General features: G+C 48.6%; 8 non-coding genes across 8 annotated transcripts; all 8 read left to right on the top strand.

Moving 5' to 3' along the window:
* Positions 1–4989: 4989 nt before the first annotated feature.
* On the top strand, positions 4990–5180 carry LOC141212323 (U2 spliceosomal RNA). The gene has a single exon (XR_012282133.1). It is a non-coding gene; the product is annotated as a U2 spliceosomal RNA (small nuclear RNA).
* Positions 5181–6295: 1115 nt separating this feature from the next.
* Positions 6296–6486, top strand: LOC141212322 (U2 spliceosomal RNA). The gene has a single exon (XR_012282132.1). It is a non-coding gene; the product is annotated as a U2 spliceosomal RNA (small nuclear RNA).
* Positions 6487–7601: 1115 nt separating this feature from the next.
* LOC141211947 (U2 spliceosomal RNA) lies at positions 7602–7792 on the top strand. Its single transcript, XR_012281769.1, has one exon. It is a non-coding gene; the product is annotated as a U2 spliceosomal RNA (small nuclear RNA).
* A 1115-nt stretch (positions 7793–8907) lies between these two features.
* LOC141212320 (U2 spliceosomal RNA) lies at positions 8908–9098 on the top strand. Its single transcript, XR_012282131.1, has one exon. It is a non-coding gene; the product is annotated as a U2 spliceosomal RNA (small nuclear RNA).
* A 1115-nt stretch (positions 9099–10213) lies between these two features.
* LOC141212319 (U2 spliceosomal RNA) lies at positions 10214–10404 on the top strand. The gene has a single exon (XR_012282130.1). It is a non-coding gene; the product is annotated as a U2 spliceosomal RNA (small nuclear RNA).
* Positions 10405–11519: 1115 nt separating this feature from the next.
* Positions 11520–11710, top strand: LOC141212318 (U2 spliceosomal RNA). Its single transcript, XR_012282129.1, has one exon. It is a non-coding gene; the product is annotated as a U2 spliceosomal RNA (small nuclear RNA).
* Positions 11711–12825: 1115 nt separating this feature from the next.
* LOC141212317 (U2 spliceosomal RNA) lies at positions 12826–13016 on the top strand. Its single transcript, XR_012282128.1, has one exon. It is a non-coding gene; the product is annotated as a U2 spliceosomal RNA (small nuclear RNA).
* A 1115-nt stretch (positions 13017–14131) lies between these two features.
* LOC141212316 (U2 spliceosomal RNA) lies at positions 14132–14322 on the top strand. The gene has a single exon (XR_012282127.1). It is a non-coding gene; the product is annotated as a U2 spliceosomal RNA (small nuclear RNA).
* Positions 14323–16809: the final 2487 nt, after the last annotated feature.

Genomic DNA, 16809 nt, shown 5'->3' with positions numbered 1-16809 from the left:
GGCTGGAGTGGGAGGGGGGTGGTACATCCCATGTAGTGTAGGGGCAGATAGGGGGAGCAGCCTGGGTAAAGATAGGAGCTCATTGGGTGCTGGTCACCTGAGCTCACACATAGAGGGTGTATATAAGGTGGGCACCAACTAAGATCAGGGTCAGATGCAGAGGATCAGATGCAGAGAGTCAGTCAGCTGCAGAGAACAAGTCAGGAGCAGAGGAGAGAAGAAAGACAAAGACCCAGAGTGAGAGAGGAGAAAAGAGAGAGACCCAGAGCACAGAAGAGAAGGACTCTGAGATCCCAACTAAAAGCACCGGGTGAAGAGTCGGCATCAGGGTACCGGAACCCAAGCTGGTGGGGGTAAAAACATTCCCCAGCCAGAGACCGGAGACCGTGGGCAGCGTCTGCCACGGTCACCCATCACATCCACCCCGAAGGCACACCACATGAAGGGTCAGGGAACCCAGGGCCAAGGGTGTCCCAACAGAAGGCCCGAGGGAGCTGGACCTAGGTGGATTACTGGTGGGGACGGCCAGAGAACGGGACAGAAAGAGAGCTCAGGGCCACGCTCCGGACTTGTTTGGGGGTTGGCTGGATCCAGGACCTGGTGGACGCAGCACGGCTCGGGTGGTCACTAGCAGCTGGAGTGACCAGTACAACATCTGCAGTAAGTAAACACCCTTAACTGCACAACCCGACTCTGTCTTCACTGCCGTCTGCACTACACCACCACAACCCCCATCCTCTGCGCCTGTCCCCTCTGAGGCTATACCCCTCCCGTTGGGGGTTATCCCACCAAGCTGCGCACCCACCATCAGCCTCAGCGGACCCTGCTGCAGCGGCGGCCACAGTGACCGCATCACAACGGGTGGCGTAGTCGACACAAAAGAACTCTTAATAACATCTGTAGGACTGCCACATAACACTGAGCTTGACGCCCTGGGCACGGGCCGGGTCACAGCCGCTCGGAGACTACAACCCCCCATCTGATCCGGTGCCGGGTATTCCCCTCAAAAAGGAATATGTCCCAGGGGGCGCGTCAACTTTGGCGTAGTCGGCAGGATTACGTGCCCGCAACACCCGGGTACTGCGTGCCTGAAGAAAAGTGCAAGTTTACCTCAGAAAGAAGTCTCCCGCCGGTTCCGGAGGGTCCACGCCATCGGACCCCATCACAGGTCGTTTCCCGCCGATTGTCCGCCATTTCCAGCTTGTTCCCGCCATCTGCAGAGTTTCCCGCCACTGGGCGACGCTTCCCGCCAAATCCGAAGATTTCCCGCCTTGGAAGAGCAGCGGACGCCATTATGGGCGTGCCAAAGGAGGGCGAGAGGCCGCCTCCCATCGTGGGCCGGGACAGAAAATGGCGCCAAAAGTGGAAACCGCCCCCACCAACAGAGACTGTGATGCTGGAGGTGTCTGTCAGCGTGAAAGAACTACCCCTGGAGCTGACAGTCACCGAGTTGCCCCGGGACCGCCCTCGAAGTGGGAGGAGACGAAAGAAGAGAGCGAAGATGGGTGCCGCCTGGAGCAGTCTGGAGCGAGCGCACCCGGAGGCAAGAAGCCTGGAGAGGAGTAGCAGAGAAGCTCACCCGGAGATGTCCAGAGAGCAGAGCAGCACCGGCCCGCTGGCCAGGAGCCTGCTGGAAGAAGAGCAGAGCAGCACCGACCCGTTGGTCAGGAGCCTGCTGGACACCACGACCCCACTAGGCCTAGTGGAGGTCCTTGCACAGCTCCCCCGAGACCGGGAGTGTGCACAGACTGCCCTGGAGGGCCTCGCACGGAGGATGGCCCGGGTACAGCGCGAGATATTGGCGGAATGGAGCCGGGAGATGGCCCAGCAAGCTGAAACCAAGACCCGGAGCACGCCAGCCGAGATGAGGAAGGAGACCGCCTCTGAGGATGGCGCGGGAGGACCCAAGGCCGGAGACGGCGCCGAGGAGGGAGCCGAACGAGTGGAGGCAGGTAAAGGGGACGCCTATACCCCAAGCCGTGACACCGCTTACCTGCCCCAGCTCCCCGTCGCAGAGTCCGAAAGTCCCCCTGCTGTGCCCGAAAACGCCATGTCACCGACGCAGACTAGGCCCCAACCGGAAGCCGCCGCCGCGACCCCTGTGACGTCACACGCCTCGACCCCGAGCGTGACCAAGCAGGAAGTACCACCAGCCTGGTCGCAGGGCCTAGAATTCCCGGGCGCCGCAACACCAACAGCGCCCCCTACCTCTGCGGAGCCTCCGGCCTGGTCGCAAGGCCAGGTAGCCCAGGGCGCCACCGTATTAACGGTGCCCTTCACCTTCCAGGTGCCCCAGGCCTGGCCGCAAGGCCTGGGCAACCCGGGCGCCACCACCACCGCGCCCGCGCCCGTAAAACCAAGGGTGCCACACCTGGGGGAGGACTTGTTCAGCCAGCTCACATGGCCGGACGGGTCTGAAGTTACAACCAGCTACAAGCAAAGAGCAGGAGGAAGACGCCGTTGAGTGCGGCAGAGAAGTGATGTAAATAGTTACCCAATCGGGGTATAAAGAAACTGAAACTGTTGCTACATATATATAGTCCCCGTTGGGACCAGCTGAGTGAACTGTTTACCCGTTAACCCCTTAATCCCACAGGCTGAGGACTGTGAGCAGCCATCCCCTTCCCTCTACCTGGCCGAGGACTGAGAGCGGCCAACTTCCCCTGTATATAGTTGCGCGTCCTAAAGCGCCCCCTACCGGTTTTATAGTAAAACCAGTTTTTCTAAGAGACTGTCGCACTTTTCCCGGACACACGTTGCACAGTGTCCGGAGGAGGAACCTGAAACAAGAGACGACGAGAATGTTTATATGAAAAGTTTTATATATATAATGTTTTATATGTTTTATTATGTTTATATGAAAAAAAAAATTTTTTTTGTATGTTTTGGTGTTTTTGTCTTTACAGCCCGAGGACGTGCTGTGGTTTACCAGGGGGGAATGTAGCACCCTGAGGATTCGGCTGCTACAGGAGTATTGCACCTCAACCCAGAGGTGTGATATTCCACTCCCGGGCAAGGATGGAGAGTGGAACTGAGCTCGGTAGGCTGCATGCACTACACACATCCCATTTCCGGGGAACAGGCCGACGGTACTCCCACTTAGAAATGTGCAGGTACGACCGAGTCTGTTCCTGGCTGGAGTGGGAGGGGGGTGGTACATCCCATGTAGTGTAGGGGCAGATAGGGGGAGCAGCCTGGGTAAAGATAGGAGCTCATTGGGTGCTGGTCACCTGAGCTCACACATAGAGGGTGTATATAAGGTGGGCACCAACTAAGATCAGGGTCAGATGCAGAGGATCAGATGCAGAGAGTCAGTCAGCTGCAGAGAACAAGTCAGGAGCAGAGGAGAGAAGAAAGACAAAGACCCAGAGTGAGAGAGGAGAAAAGAGAGAGACCCAGAGCACAGAAGAGAAGGACTCTGAGATCCCAACTAAAAGCACCGGGTGAAGAGTCGGCATCAGGGTACCGGAACCCAAGCTGGTGGGGGTAAAAACATTCCCCAGCCAGAGACCGGAGACCGTGGGCAGCGTCTGCCACGGTCACCCATCACATCCACCCCGAAGGCACACCACATGAAGGGTCAGGGAACCCAGGGCCAAGGGTGTCCCAACAGAAGGCCCGAGGGAGCTGGACCTAGGTGGATTACTGGTGGGGACGGCCAGAGAACGGGACAGAAAGAGAGCTCAGGGCCACGCTCCGGACTTGTTTGGGGGTTGGCTGGATCCAGGACCTGGTGGACGCAGCACGGCTCGGGTGGTCACTAGCAGCTGGAGTGACCAGTACAACATCTGCAGTAAGTAAACACCCTTAACTGCACAACCCGACTCTGTCTTCACTGCCGTCTGCACTACACCACCACAACCCCCATCCTCTGCGCCTGTCCCCTCTGAGGCTATACCCCTCCCGTTGGGGGTTATCCCACCAAGCTGCGCACCCACCATCAGCCTCAGCGGACCCTGCTGCAGCGGCGGCCACAGTGACCGCATCACAACGGGTGGCGTAGTCGACACAAAAGAACTCTTAATAACATCTGTAGGACTGCCACATAACACTGAGCTTGACGCCCTGGGCACGGGCCGGGTCACAGCCGCTCGGAGACTACAACCCCCCATCTGATCCGGTGCCGGGTATTCCCCTCAAAAAGGAATATGTCCCAGGGGGCGCGTCAACTACAGGTGGTGAGATAAGCTGCACAATATAATTGACCTTTCAGTATATTGTTGCACACACACCATCTATTTAGCAAATGCCCTTGTTATCAACAGCAGCCTTTTAAACTCACCTGAGCTAACAGGTATGTGCGCTGGTTACTCTGCTGCGCTTAAAATTTCTTTTTTGGTTTGCTACAATGCCTTTTCTGAAACGTTGTCTCCTTCTGCTGGAACACTGACTTCTTTCATTTAATGCCTGCAGACTATAAAAGAGAACCCAACCCAAAAAGTTTGGTTGATTAGTCTGTGGCATTCTGTTAAACTGTTGCTTATGGCGGTCTCTGTGAGCTTCTCAGCGACATTCAGCCAGCCAGGTATCCTGCCTGCAGTAGATGGAATGTGGCAATGGAACGCTGGCTGCGCGTGTCATAATAGGCTCTGAGCCTTTATATACCTGTGCACAGCAGCAGCCACCTTCAGTCTGCTGCTGGACAGCCAGCAGCAGCAGCAGCAGGAGAGGTATGTAATCAGGAGCCCTCCTGCTAAGGGTAGACAGCTGCTCGTTCCACCCCACCCCCCGCCTTAATTGGTTCTCCTCCCTTCCAACGGTGTTGAGGCGGGTGGGAACAGCAGGGGGTGAAGGTGCTGTGTTTAAAGAGGTGGAGTTATGCAGATCTAAAACGCGTGGATTGCAGCAGCAGCAAGCCGAAAAGTGCAGGCATGTAAGGGATCTAGAGGTTGACAACATGTCTTCTTAACGGGAGTCCAGGAGCTCATCTCCACAAATGGACTTTTCAGGATCCTTGGGTGGCTCCGTAGTTTGAAACCAATTCTGGTTATCGCTTCTCGGCCTTTTGGCTAAGATCAAGTGTAGTATCTGTTCTTATCAGTTTAATATCTGATACGTCCCCTATCTGGGGACCATATATTAAATGGATTTTTAGAACAGGGAGATGGAAAAAGAGCTTGCTCTGTCCACTCCACGCATTGACCTGGTATTGCAGTATCTCCAGGACCGGTGCACCCCTTCTTTAATGCAGTTTCTAAAATCAGAAAGAATTGAATTCAATGTTTTTTGTTCATTTTGCTTGTTTGTCGGATTTTGGGATGGACTCTTTGGCTTTGCTTTTCTTCTCCTCATTGGATTTTTCATGTTCAAAGTTGCAGAAGCCAGATTACAAGCTCATTTTGGTTCAACTTCAGCAACTGTGCATTGCATTGCCATGTAATGTGATGCAATGCTATCTTTCTAGCTCTCCCTTTTTACTTCCTTTTGGATAAACAGACATATTAGGCAAGCATTTTGGAGCTTTCACCTAAATAACTACAGGTGGTGAGATAAGCTGCACAATATAATTGACCTTTCAGTATATTGTTGCACACACACCATCTATTTAGCAAATGCCCTTGTTATCAACAGCAGCCTTTTAAACTCACCTGAGCTAACAGGTATGTGCGCTGGTTACTCTGCTGCGCTTAAAATTTCTTTTTTGGTTTGCTACAATGCCTTTTCTGAAACGTTGTCTCCTTCTGCTGGAACACTGACTTCTTTCATTTAATGCCTGCAGACTATAAAAGAGAACCCAACCCAAAAAGTTTGGTTGATTAGTCTGTGGCATTCTGTTAAACTGTTGCTTATGGCGGTCTCTGTGAGCTTCTCAGCGACATTCAGCCAGCCAGGTATCCTGCCTGCAGTAGATGGAATGTGGCAATGGAACGCTGGCTGCGCGTGTCATAATAGGCTCTGAGCCTTTATATACCTGTGCACAGCAGCAGCCACCTTCAGTCTGCTGCTGGACAGCCAGCAGCAGCAGCAGCAGGAGAGGTATGTAATCAGGAGCCCTCCTGCTAAGGGTAGACAGCTGCTCGTTCCACCCCACCCCCCGCCTTAATTGGTTCTCCTCCCTTCCAACGGTGTTGAGGCGGGTGGGAACAGCAGGGGGTGAAGGTGCTGTGTTTAAAGAGGTGGAGTTATGCAGATCTAAAACGCGTGGATTGCAGCAGCAGCAAGCCGAAAAGTACAGGCATGTAAGGGATCTAGAGGTTGACAACATGTCTTCTTAACGGGAGTCCAGGAGCTCATCTCCACAAATGGACTTTTCAGGATCCTTGGGTGGCTCCGTAGTTTGAAACCAATTCTGGTTATCGCTTCTCGGCCTTTTGGCTAAGATCAAGTGTAGTATCTGTTCTTATCAGTTTAATATCTGATACGTCCCCTATCTGGGGACCATATATTAAATGGATTTTTAGAACAGGGAGATGGAAAAAGAGCTTGCTCTGTCCACTCCACGCATTGACCTGGTATTGCAGTATCTCCAGGACCGGTGCACCCCTTCTTTAATGCAGTTTCTAAAATCAGAAAGAATTGAATTCAATGTTTTTTGTTCATTTTGCTTGTTTGTCGGATTTTGGGATGGACTCTTTGGCTTTGCTTTTCTTCTCCTCATTGGATTTTTCATGTTCAAAGTTGCAGAAGCCAGATTACAAGCTCATTTTGGTTCAACTTCAGCAACTGTGCATTGCATTGCCATGTAATGTGATGCAATGCTATCTTTCTAGCTCTCCCTTTTTACTTCCTTTTGGATAAACAGACATATTAGGCAAGCATTTTGGAGCTTTCACCTAAATAACTACAGGTGGTGAGATAAGCTGCACAATATAATTGACCTTTCAGTGTATTGTTGCACACACACCATCTATTTAGCAAATGCCCTTGTTATCAACAGCAGCCTTTTAAACTCACCTGAGCTAACAGGTATGTGCGCTGGTTACTCTGCTGCGCTTAAAATTTCTTTTTTGGTTTGCTACAATGCCTTTTCTGAAACGTTGTCTCCTTCTGCTGGAACACTGACTTCTTTCATTTAATGCCTGCAGACTATAAAAGAGAACCCAACCCAAAAAGTTTGGTTGATTAGTCTGTGGCATTCTGTTAAACTGTTGCTTATGGCGGTCTCTGTGAGCTTCTCAGCGACATTCAGCCAGCCAGGTATCCTGCCTGCAGTAGATGGAATGTGGCAATGGAACGCTGGCTGCGCGTGTCATAATAGGCTCTGAGCCTTTATATACCTGTGCACAGCAGCAGCCACCTTCAGTCTGCTGCTGGACAGCCAGCAGCAGCAGCAGCAGGAGAGGTATGTAATCAGGAGCCCTCCTGCTAAGGGTAGACAGCTGCTCGCTCCACCCCACCCCCCGCCTTAATTGGTTCTCCTCCCTTCCAACGGTGTTGAGGCGGGTGGGAACAGCAGGGGGTGAAGGTGCTGTGTTTAAAGAGGTGGAGTTATGCAGATCTAAAACGCGTGGATTGCAGCAGCAGCAAGCCGAAAAGTGCAGGCATGTAAGGGATCTAGAGGTTGACAACATGTCTTCTTAACGGGAGTCCAGGAGCTCATCTCCACAAATGGACTTTTCAGGATCCTTGGGTGGCTCCGTAGTTTGAAACCAATTCTGGTTATCGCTTCTCGGCCTTTTGGCTAAGATCAAGTGTAGTATCTGTTCTTATCAGTTTAATATCTGATACGTCCCCTATTTGGGGACCATATATTAAATGGATTTTTAGAACAGGGAGATGGAAAAAGAGCTTGCTCTGTCCACTCCACGCATTGACCTGGTATTGCAGTATCTCCAGGACCGGTGCACCCCTTCTTTAATGCAGTTTCTAAAATCAGAAAGAATTGAATTCAATGTTTTTTGTTCATTTTGCTTGTTTGTCGGATTTTGGGATGGACTCTTTGGCTTTGCTTTTCTTCTCCTCATTGGATTTTTCATGTTCAAAGTTGCAGAAGCCAGATTACAAGCTCATTTTGGTTCAACTTCAGCAACTGTGCATTGCATTGCCATGTAATGTGATGCAATGCTATCTTTCTAGCTCTCCCTTTTTACTTCCTTTTGGATAAACAGACATATTAGGCAAGCATTTTGGAGCTTTCACCTAAATAACTACAGGTGGTGAGATAAGCTGCACAATATAATTGACCTTTCAGTATATTGCTGCACACACACCATCTATTTAGCAAATGCCCTTGTTATCAACAGCAGCCTTTTAAACTCACCTGAGCTAACAGGTATGTGCGCTGGTTACTCTGCTGCGCTTAAAATTTCTTTTTTGGTTTGCTACAATGCCTTTTCTGAAACGTTGTCGCCTTCTGCTGGAACACTGACTTCTTTCATTTAATGCCTGCAGACTATAAAAGAGAACCCAACCCAAAAAGTTTGGTTGATTAGTCTGTGGCATTCTGTTAAACTGTTGCTTATGGCGGTCTCTGTGAGCTTCTCAGCGACATTCAGCCAGCCAGGTATCCTGCCTGCAGTAGATGGAATGTGGCAATGGAACGCTGGCTGCGCGTGTCATAATAGGCTCTGAGCCTTTATATACCTGTGCACAGCAGCAGCCACCTTCAGTCTGCTGCTGGACAGCCAGCAGCAGCAGCAGCAGGAGAGGTATGTAATCAGGAGCCCTCCTGCTAAGGGTAGACAGCTGCTCGTTCCACCCCACCCCCCGCCTTAATTGGTTCTCCTCCCTTCCAACGGTGTTGAGGCGGGTGGGAACAGCAGGGGGTGAAGGTGCTGTGTTTAAAGAGGTGGAGTTATGCAGATCTAAAACGCGTGGATTGCAGCAGCAGCAAGCCGAAAAGTGCAGGCATGTAAGGGATCTAGAGGTTGACAACATGTCTTCTTAACGGGAGTCCAGGAGCTCATCTCCACAAATGGACTTTTCAGGATCCTTGGGTGGCTCTGTAGTTTGAAACCAATTCTGGTTATCGCTTCTCGGCCTTTTGGCTAAGATCAAGTGTAGTATCTGTTCTTATCAGTTTAATATCTGATACGTCCCCTATCTGGGGACCATATATTAAATGGATTTTTAGAACAGGGAGATGGAAAAAGAGCTTGCTCTGTCCACTCCACGCATTGACCTGGTATTGCAGTATCTCCAGGACCGGTGCACCCCTTCTTTAATGCAGTTTCTAAAATCAGAAAGAATTGAATTCAATGTTTTTTGTTCATTTTGCTTGTTTGTCGGATTTTGGGATGGACTCTTTGGCTTTGCTTTTCTTCTCCTCATTGGATTTTTCATGTTCAAAGTTGCAGAAGCCAGATTACAAGCTCATTTTGGTTCAACTTCAGCAACTGTGCATTGCATTGCCATGTAATGTGATGCAATGCTATCTTTCTAGCTCTCCCTTTTTACTTCCTTTTGGATAAACAGACATATTAGGCAAGCATTTTGGAGCTTTCACCTAAATAACTACAGGTGGTGAGATAAGCTGCACAATATAATTGACCTTTCAGTATATTGTTGCACACACACCATCTATTTAGCAAATGCCCTTGTTATCAACAGCAGCCTTTTAAACTCACCTGAGCTAACAGGTATGTGCGCTGGTTACTCTGCTGCGCTTAAAATTTCTTTTTTGGTTTGCTACAATGCCTTTTCTGAAACGTTGTCTCCTTCTGCTGGAACACTGACTTCTTTCATTTAATGCCTGCAGACTATAAAAGAGAACCCAACCCAAAAAGTTTGGTTGATTAGTCTGTGGCATTCTGTTAAACTGTTGCTTATGGCGGTCTCTGTGAGCTTCTCAGCGACATTCAGCCAGCCAGGTATCCTGCCTGCAGTAGATGGAATGTGGCAATGGAACGCTGGCTGCGCGTGTCATAATAGGCTCTGAGCCTTTATATACCTGTGCACAGCAGCAGCCACCTTCAGTCTGCTGCTGGACAGCCAGCAGCAGCAGCAGCAGGAGAGGTATGTAATCAGGAGCCCTCCTGCTAAGGGTAGACAGCTGCTCGTTCCACCCCACCCCCCGCCTTAATTGGTTCTCCTCCCTTCCAACGGTGTTGAGGCGGGTGGGAACAGCAGGGGGTGAAGGTGCTGTGTTTAAAGAGGTGGAGTTATGCAGATCTAAAACGCGTGGATTGCAGCAGCAGCAAGCCGAAAAGTGCAGGCATGTAAGGGATCTAGAGGTTGACAACATGTCTTCTTAACGGGAGTCCAGGAGCTCATCTCCACAAATGGACTTTTCAGGATCCTTGGGTGGCTCCGTAGTTTGAAACCAATTCTGGTTATCGCTTCTCGGCCTTTTGGCTAAGATCAAGTGTAGTATCTGTTCTTATCAGTTTAATATCTGATACGTCCCCTATCTGGGGACCATATATTAAATGGATTTTTAGAACAGGGAGATGGAAAAAGAGCTTGCTCTGTCCACTCCACGCATTGACCTGGTATTGCAGTATCTCCAGGACCGGTGCACCCCTTCTTTAATGCAGTTTCTAAAATCAGAAAGAATTGAATTCAATGTTTTTTGTTCATTTTGCTTGTTTGTCGGATTTTGGGATGGACTCTTTGGCTTTGCTTTTCTTCTCCTCATTGGATTTTTCATGTTCAAAGTTGCAGAAGCCAGATTACAAGCTCATTTTGGTTCAACTTCAGCAACTGTGCATTGCATTGCCATGTAATGTGATGCAATGCTATCTTTCTAGCTCTCCCTTTTTACTTCCTTTTGGATAAACAGACATATTAGGCAAGCATTTTGGAGCTTTCACCTAAATAACTACAGGTGGTGAGATAAGCTGCACAATATAATTGACCTTTCAGTATATTGTTGCACACACACCATCTATTTAGCAAATGCCCTTGTTATCAACAGCAGCCTTTTAAACTCACCTGAGCTAACAGGTATGTGCGCTGGTTACTCTGCTGCGCTTAAAATTTCTTTTTTGGTTTGCTACAATGCCTTTTCTGAAACGTTGTCTCCTTCTGCTGGAAAACTGACTTCTTTCATTTAATGCCTGCAGACTATAAAAGAGAACCAAACCCAAAAAGTTTGGTTGATTAGTCTGTGGCATTCTGTTAAACTGTTGCTTATGGCGGTCTCTGTGAGCTTCTCAGCGACATTCAGCCAGCCAGGTATCCTGCCTGCAGTAGATGGAATTTGGCAATGGAACGCTGGCTGCGCGTGTCATAATAGGCTCTGAGCCTTTATATACCTGTGCACAGCAGCAGCCACCTTCAGTCTGCTGCTGGACAGCCAGCAGCAGCAGCAGCAGGAGAGGTATGTAATCAGGAGCCCTCCTGCTAAGGGTAGACAGCTGCTCGTTCCACCCCACCCCCCGCCTTAATTGGTTCTCCTCCCTTCCAACGGTGTTGAGGCGGGTGGGAACAGCAGGGGGTGAAGGTGCTGTGTTTAAAGAGGTGGAGTTATGCAGATCTAAAACGCGTGGATTGCAGCAGCAGCAAGCCGAAAAGTGCAGGCATGTAAGGGATCTAGAGGTTGACAACATGTCTTCTTAACGGGAGTCCAGGAGCTCATCTCCACAAATGGACTTTTCAGGATCCTTGGGTGGCTCCGTAGTTTGCAACCAATTCTGGTTATCGCTTCTCGGCCTTTTGGCTAAGATCAAGTGTAGTATCTGTTCTTATCAGTTTAATATCTGATACGTCCCCTATCTGGGGACCATATATTAAATGGATTTTTAGAACAGGGAGATGGAAAAAGAGCTTGCTCTGTCCACTCCACGCATTGACCTGGTATTGCAGTATCTCCAGGACCGGTGCACCCCTTCTTTAATGCAGTTTCTAAAATCAGAAAGAATTGAATTCAATGTTTTTTGTTCATTTTGCTTGTTTGTCGGATTTTGGGATGGACTCTTTGGCTTTGCTTTTCTTCTCCTCATTGGATTTTTCATGTTCAAAGTTGCAGAAGCCAGATTACAAGCTCATTTTGGTTCAACTTCAGCAACTGTGCATTGCATTGCCATGTAATGTGATGCAATGCTATCTTTCTAGCTCTCCCTTTTTACTTCCTTTTGGATAAACAGACATATTAGGCAAGCATTTTGGAGCTTTCACCTAAATAACTACAGGTGGTGAGATAAGCTGCACAATATAATTGACCTTTCAGTATATTGTTGCACACACACCATCTATTTAGCAAATGCCCTTGTTATCAACAGCAGCCTTTTAAACTCACCTGAGCTAACAGGTATGTGCGCTGGTTACTCTGCTGCGCTTAAAATTTCTTTTTTGGTTTGCTACAATGCCTTTTCTGAAACGTTGTCTCCTTCTGCTGGAACACTGACTTCTTTCATTTAATGCCTGCAGACTATAAAAGAGAACCCAACCCAAAAAGTTTGGTTGATTAGTCTGTGGCATTCTGTTAAACTGTTGCTTATGGCGGTCTCTGTGAGCTTCTCAGCGACATTCAGCCAGCCAGGTATCCTGCCTGCAGTAGATGGAATGTGGCAATGGAACGCTGGCTGCGCGTGTCATAATAGGCTCTGAGCCTTTATATACCTGTGCACAGCAGCAGCCACCTTCAGTCTGCTGCTGGACAGCCAGCAGCAGCAGCAGCAGGAGAGGTATGTAATCAGGAGCCCTCCTGCTAAGGGTAGACAGCTGCTCGTTCCACCCCACCCCCCGCCTTAATTGGTTCTCCTCCCTTCCAACGGTGTTGAGGCGGGTGGGAACAGCAGGGGGTGAAGGTGCTGTGTTTAAAGAGGTGGAGTTATGCAGATCTAAAACGCGTGGATTGCAGCAGCAGCAAGCCGAAAAGTGCAGGCATGTAAGGGATCTAGAGGTTGACAACATGTCTTCTTAACGGGAGTCCAGGAGCTCATCTCCACAAATGGACTTTTCAGGATCCTTGGGTGGCTCCGTAGTTTGAAACCAATTCTGGTTATCGCTTCTCGGCCTTTTGGCTAAGATCAAGTGTAGTATCTGTTCTTATCAGTTTAATATCTGATACGTCCCCTATCTGGGGACCATATATTAAATGGATTTTTAGAACAGGGAGATGGAAAAAGAGCTTGCTCTGTCCACTCCACGCATTGACCTGGTATTGCAGTATCTCCAGGACCGGTGCACCCCTTCTTTAATGCAGTTTCTAAAATCAGAAAGAATTGAATTCAATGTTTTTTGTTCATTTTGCTTGTTTGTCAGATTTTGGGATGGACTCTTTGGCTTTGCTTTTCTTCTCCTCATTGGATTTTTCATGTTCAAAGTTGCAGAAGCCAGATTACAAGCTCATTTTGGTTCAACTTCAGCAACTGTGCATTGCATTGCCATGTAATGTGATGCAATGCTATCTTTCTAGCTCTCCCTTTTTACTTCCTTTTGGATAAACAGACATATTAGGCAAGCATTTTGGAGCTTTCACCTAAATAACTACAGGTGGTGAGATAAGCTGCACAATATAATTGACCTTTCAGTATATTGTTGCACACACACCATCTATTTAGCAAATGCCCTTGTTATCAACAGCAGCCTTTTAAACTCACCTGAGCTAACAGGTATGTGCGCTGGTTACTCTGCTGCGCTTAAAATTTCTTTTTTGGTTTGCTACAATGCCTTTTCTGAAACGTTGTCTCCTTCTGCTGGAACACTGACTTCTTTCATTTAATGCTTGCAGACTATAAAAGAGAACCCAACCCAAAAAGTTTGGTTGATTAGTCTGTGGCATTCTGTTAAACTGTTGCTTATGGCGGTCTCTGTGAGCTTCTCAGCGACATTCAGCCAGCCAGGTATCCTGCCTGCAGTAGATGGAATGTGGCAATGGAACGCTGGCTGCGCGTGTCATAATAGGCTCTGAGCCTTTATATACCTGTGCACAGCAGCAGCCACCTTCAGTCTGCTGCTGGACAGCCAGCAGCAGCAGCAGCAGGAGAGGTATGTAATCAGGAGCCCTCCTGCTAAGGGTAGACAGCTGCTCGTTCCACCCCACCCCCCGCCTTAATTGGTTCTCCTCCCTTCCAACGGTGTTGAGGCGGGTGGGAACAGCAGGGGGTGAAGGTGCTGTGTTTAAAGAGGTGGAGTTATGCAGATCTAAAACGCGTGGATTGCAGCAGCAGCAAGCCGAAAAGTGCAGGCATGTAAGGGATCTAGAGGTTGACAACATGTCTTCTTAACGGGAGTCCAGGAGCTCATCTCCACAAATGGACTTTTCAGGATCCTTGGGTGGCTCCGTAGTTTGAAACCAATTCTGGTTATCGCTTCTCGGCCTTTTGGCTAAGATCAAGTGTAGTATCTGTTCTTATCAGTTTAATATCTGATACGTCCCCTATCTGGGGACCATATATTAAATGGATTTTTAGAACAGGGAGATGGAAAAAGAGCTTGCTCTGTCCACTCCACGCATTGACCTGGTATTGCAGTATCTCCAGGACCGGTGCACCCCTTCTTTAATGCAGTTTCTAAAATCAGAAAGAATTGAATTCAATGTTTTTTGTTCATTTTGCTTGTTTGTCGGATTTTGGGATGGACTCTTTGGCTTTGCTTTTCTTCTCCTCATTGGATTTTTCATGTTCAAAGTTGCAGAAGCCAGATTACAAGCTCATTTTGGTTCAACTTCAGCAACTGTGCATTGCATTGCCATGTAATGTGATGCAATGCTATCTTTCTAGCTCTCCCTTTTTACTTCCTTTTGGATAAACAGACATATTAGGCAAGCATTTTGGAGCTTTCACCTAAATAACTACAGGTGGTGAGATAAGCTGCACAATATAATTGACCTTTCAGTATATTGTTGCACACACACCATCTATTTAGCAAATGCCCTTGTTATCAACAGCAGCCTTTTAAACTCACCTGAGCTAACAGGTATGTGCGCTGGTTACTCTGCTGCGCTTAAAATTTCTTTTTTGGTTTGCTACAATGCCTTTTCTGAAACGTTGTCTCCTTCTGCTGGAACACTGACTTCTTTCATTTAATGCCTGCAGACTATAAAAGAGAACCCAACCCAAAAAGTTTGGTTGATTAGTCTGTGGCATTCTGTTAAACTGTTGCTTATGGCGGTCTCTGTGAGCTTCTCAGCGACATTCAGCCAGCCAGGTATCCTGCCTGCAGTAGATGGAATGTGGCAATGGAACGCTGGCTGCGCGTGTCATAATAGGCTCTGAGCCTTTATATACCTGTGCACAGCAGCAGCCACCTTCAGTCTGCTGCTGGACAGCCAGCAGCAGCAGCAGCAGGAGAGGTATGTAATCAGGAGCCCTCCTGCTAAGGGTAGACAGCTGCTCGTTCCACCCCACCCCCCGCCTTAATTGGTTCTCCTCCCTTCCAACGGTGTTGAGGCGGGTGGGAACAGCAGGGGGTGAAGGTGCTGTGTTTAAAGAGGTGGAGTTATGCAGATCTAAAACGCGTGGATTGCAGCAGCAGCAAGCCGAAAAGTGCAGGCATGTAAGGGATCTAGAGGTTGACAACATGTCTTCTTAACGGGAGTCCAGGAGCTCATCTGTTATGTTCTGCTACCAAAGCTAAGGAAAGAGAGGAGATCTGTCCCTACTATAAGACTCAGCTGAATCCCTACGATGTAACAGGGAACCTGATCCTGCGATCAGACCTGCTAAAGTCCTAATCTAGTCTGTACGGAGACCTATAGATTTGGGGAGGGAATCCCTACAAGTACTAAGGACTGGGAGGAATATGGGACACCTCCTAACAGAAAAAGTAGCAGACAGACGAACAAACAAAATAGATAGAACATAGAGGTCCGTAGACCAAGCAAACTAACAGAGTTAGATACAGAGCACAGGCTAGCTAGAAAGTAGATATACAATGAAGTCCAGCAAAGCCAGAAGGGCGGAGCAGGATTAAATAGGCCAACAAGGTAATGTGACCAGCAAAGGAAAAAAAAACCTAACAGCAAGGTTCTAACAGTACCCCCCCTTCTAAGAGGATCCTCCGGATCCCCTAGGACCAGGCTTATCAGGAAATCTCCTGTGAAACGCTCTGATAAGTCTGGACGCGGAAACATCATCTGACCTCACCCAAGGAGTTATCCTCGGGTCCGAAACCTTTCCAGGCCACAAGATACTGCAAACTACCTCTATACCGTCTAGAGTCAAGGATGCGAGAAATTTCATATTCCCCGTCCTCCACCACCGGAGGAACAGAGGCAGAGGCGTCACCATCCGACACAACAGCTTTTTTTAACAGAGAGACATGAAAGACCGGATTAATTCTCCAGGAGGTAGGAACCTCCAACCTAACAGCAGATTGGTTGACAACCTGAAGCACCTTAAAGGGCCCTACAAACTTGGGACCCAATTTCTTAGAAGGAATCCTCAACCGCAGATTCCTAGAGGACAACCAAACCATGTCACCAACAGCGAACAAAACCTCCTGTCGTTTCCTATCAAAGTAGTCTTTAGATTTTCTGTTGGCCTCCTGAAGATTACCACGCACATCCGTCCAAACTCTTTCCAAATCACCGGAAAAATTCTCCTCCTCAGGCACGGCAGATCCCAACTTGGAGAACGACCCAAACGACGGATGTCTCCCAGAACAACAAAAAAAAGGCGAACAACCAGCAGAAGAAGATGTATGATTGTTCAGAGCAAATTCGGCAAGTGGCAGAAACTCAGACCACCCCTCTTGATTGTCTGCCACAAAACAACGCAAGAACTGCTCAACATCCTGGTTTTTCCTTTCTGTCTGGCCATTAGATTCAGGATGATATCCGGACGAAAACGACAAATGAATTCCCAACCTGTCACAAAAGGCACGCCAAAAACGAGCCACGAACTGAGGACCCCTATCAGAAACAATGTCAGTAGGAACGCCATGAAGTCTGACAATTTCCTTGACAAAGGCCTTAGCGAGAGTTTTAGCGCAGGGCAGTTTGACGAAGGGAACCAAGTGACACATCTTGCTAAAACGGTCCAC

This window comes from Phyllobates terribilis, unplaced genomic scaffold (assembly GCF_046119375.1).
Source record: "Phyllobates terribilis strain yellow unplaced genomic scaffold, ASM4611937v1 Scaffold_170__1_contigs__length_4071412, whole genome shotgun sequence".
Taxonomy (NCBI): domain Eukaryota; kingdom Metazoa; phylum Chordata; class Amphibia; order Anura; family Dendrobatidae; genus Phyllobates; species Phyllobates terribilis.
Note: the sequence above shows the minus strand (reverse complement) of the source record. Positions and strands in the feature narration are given on the sequence as shown.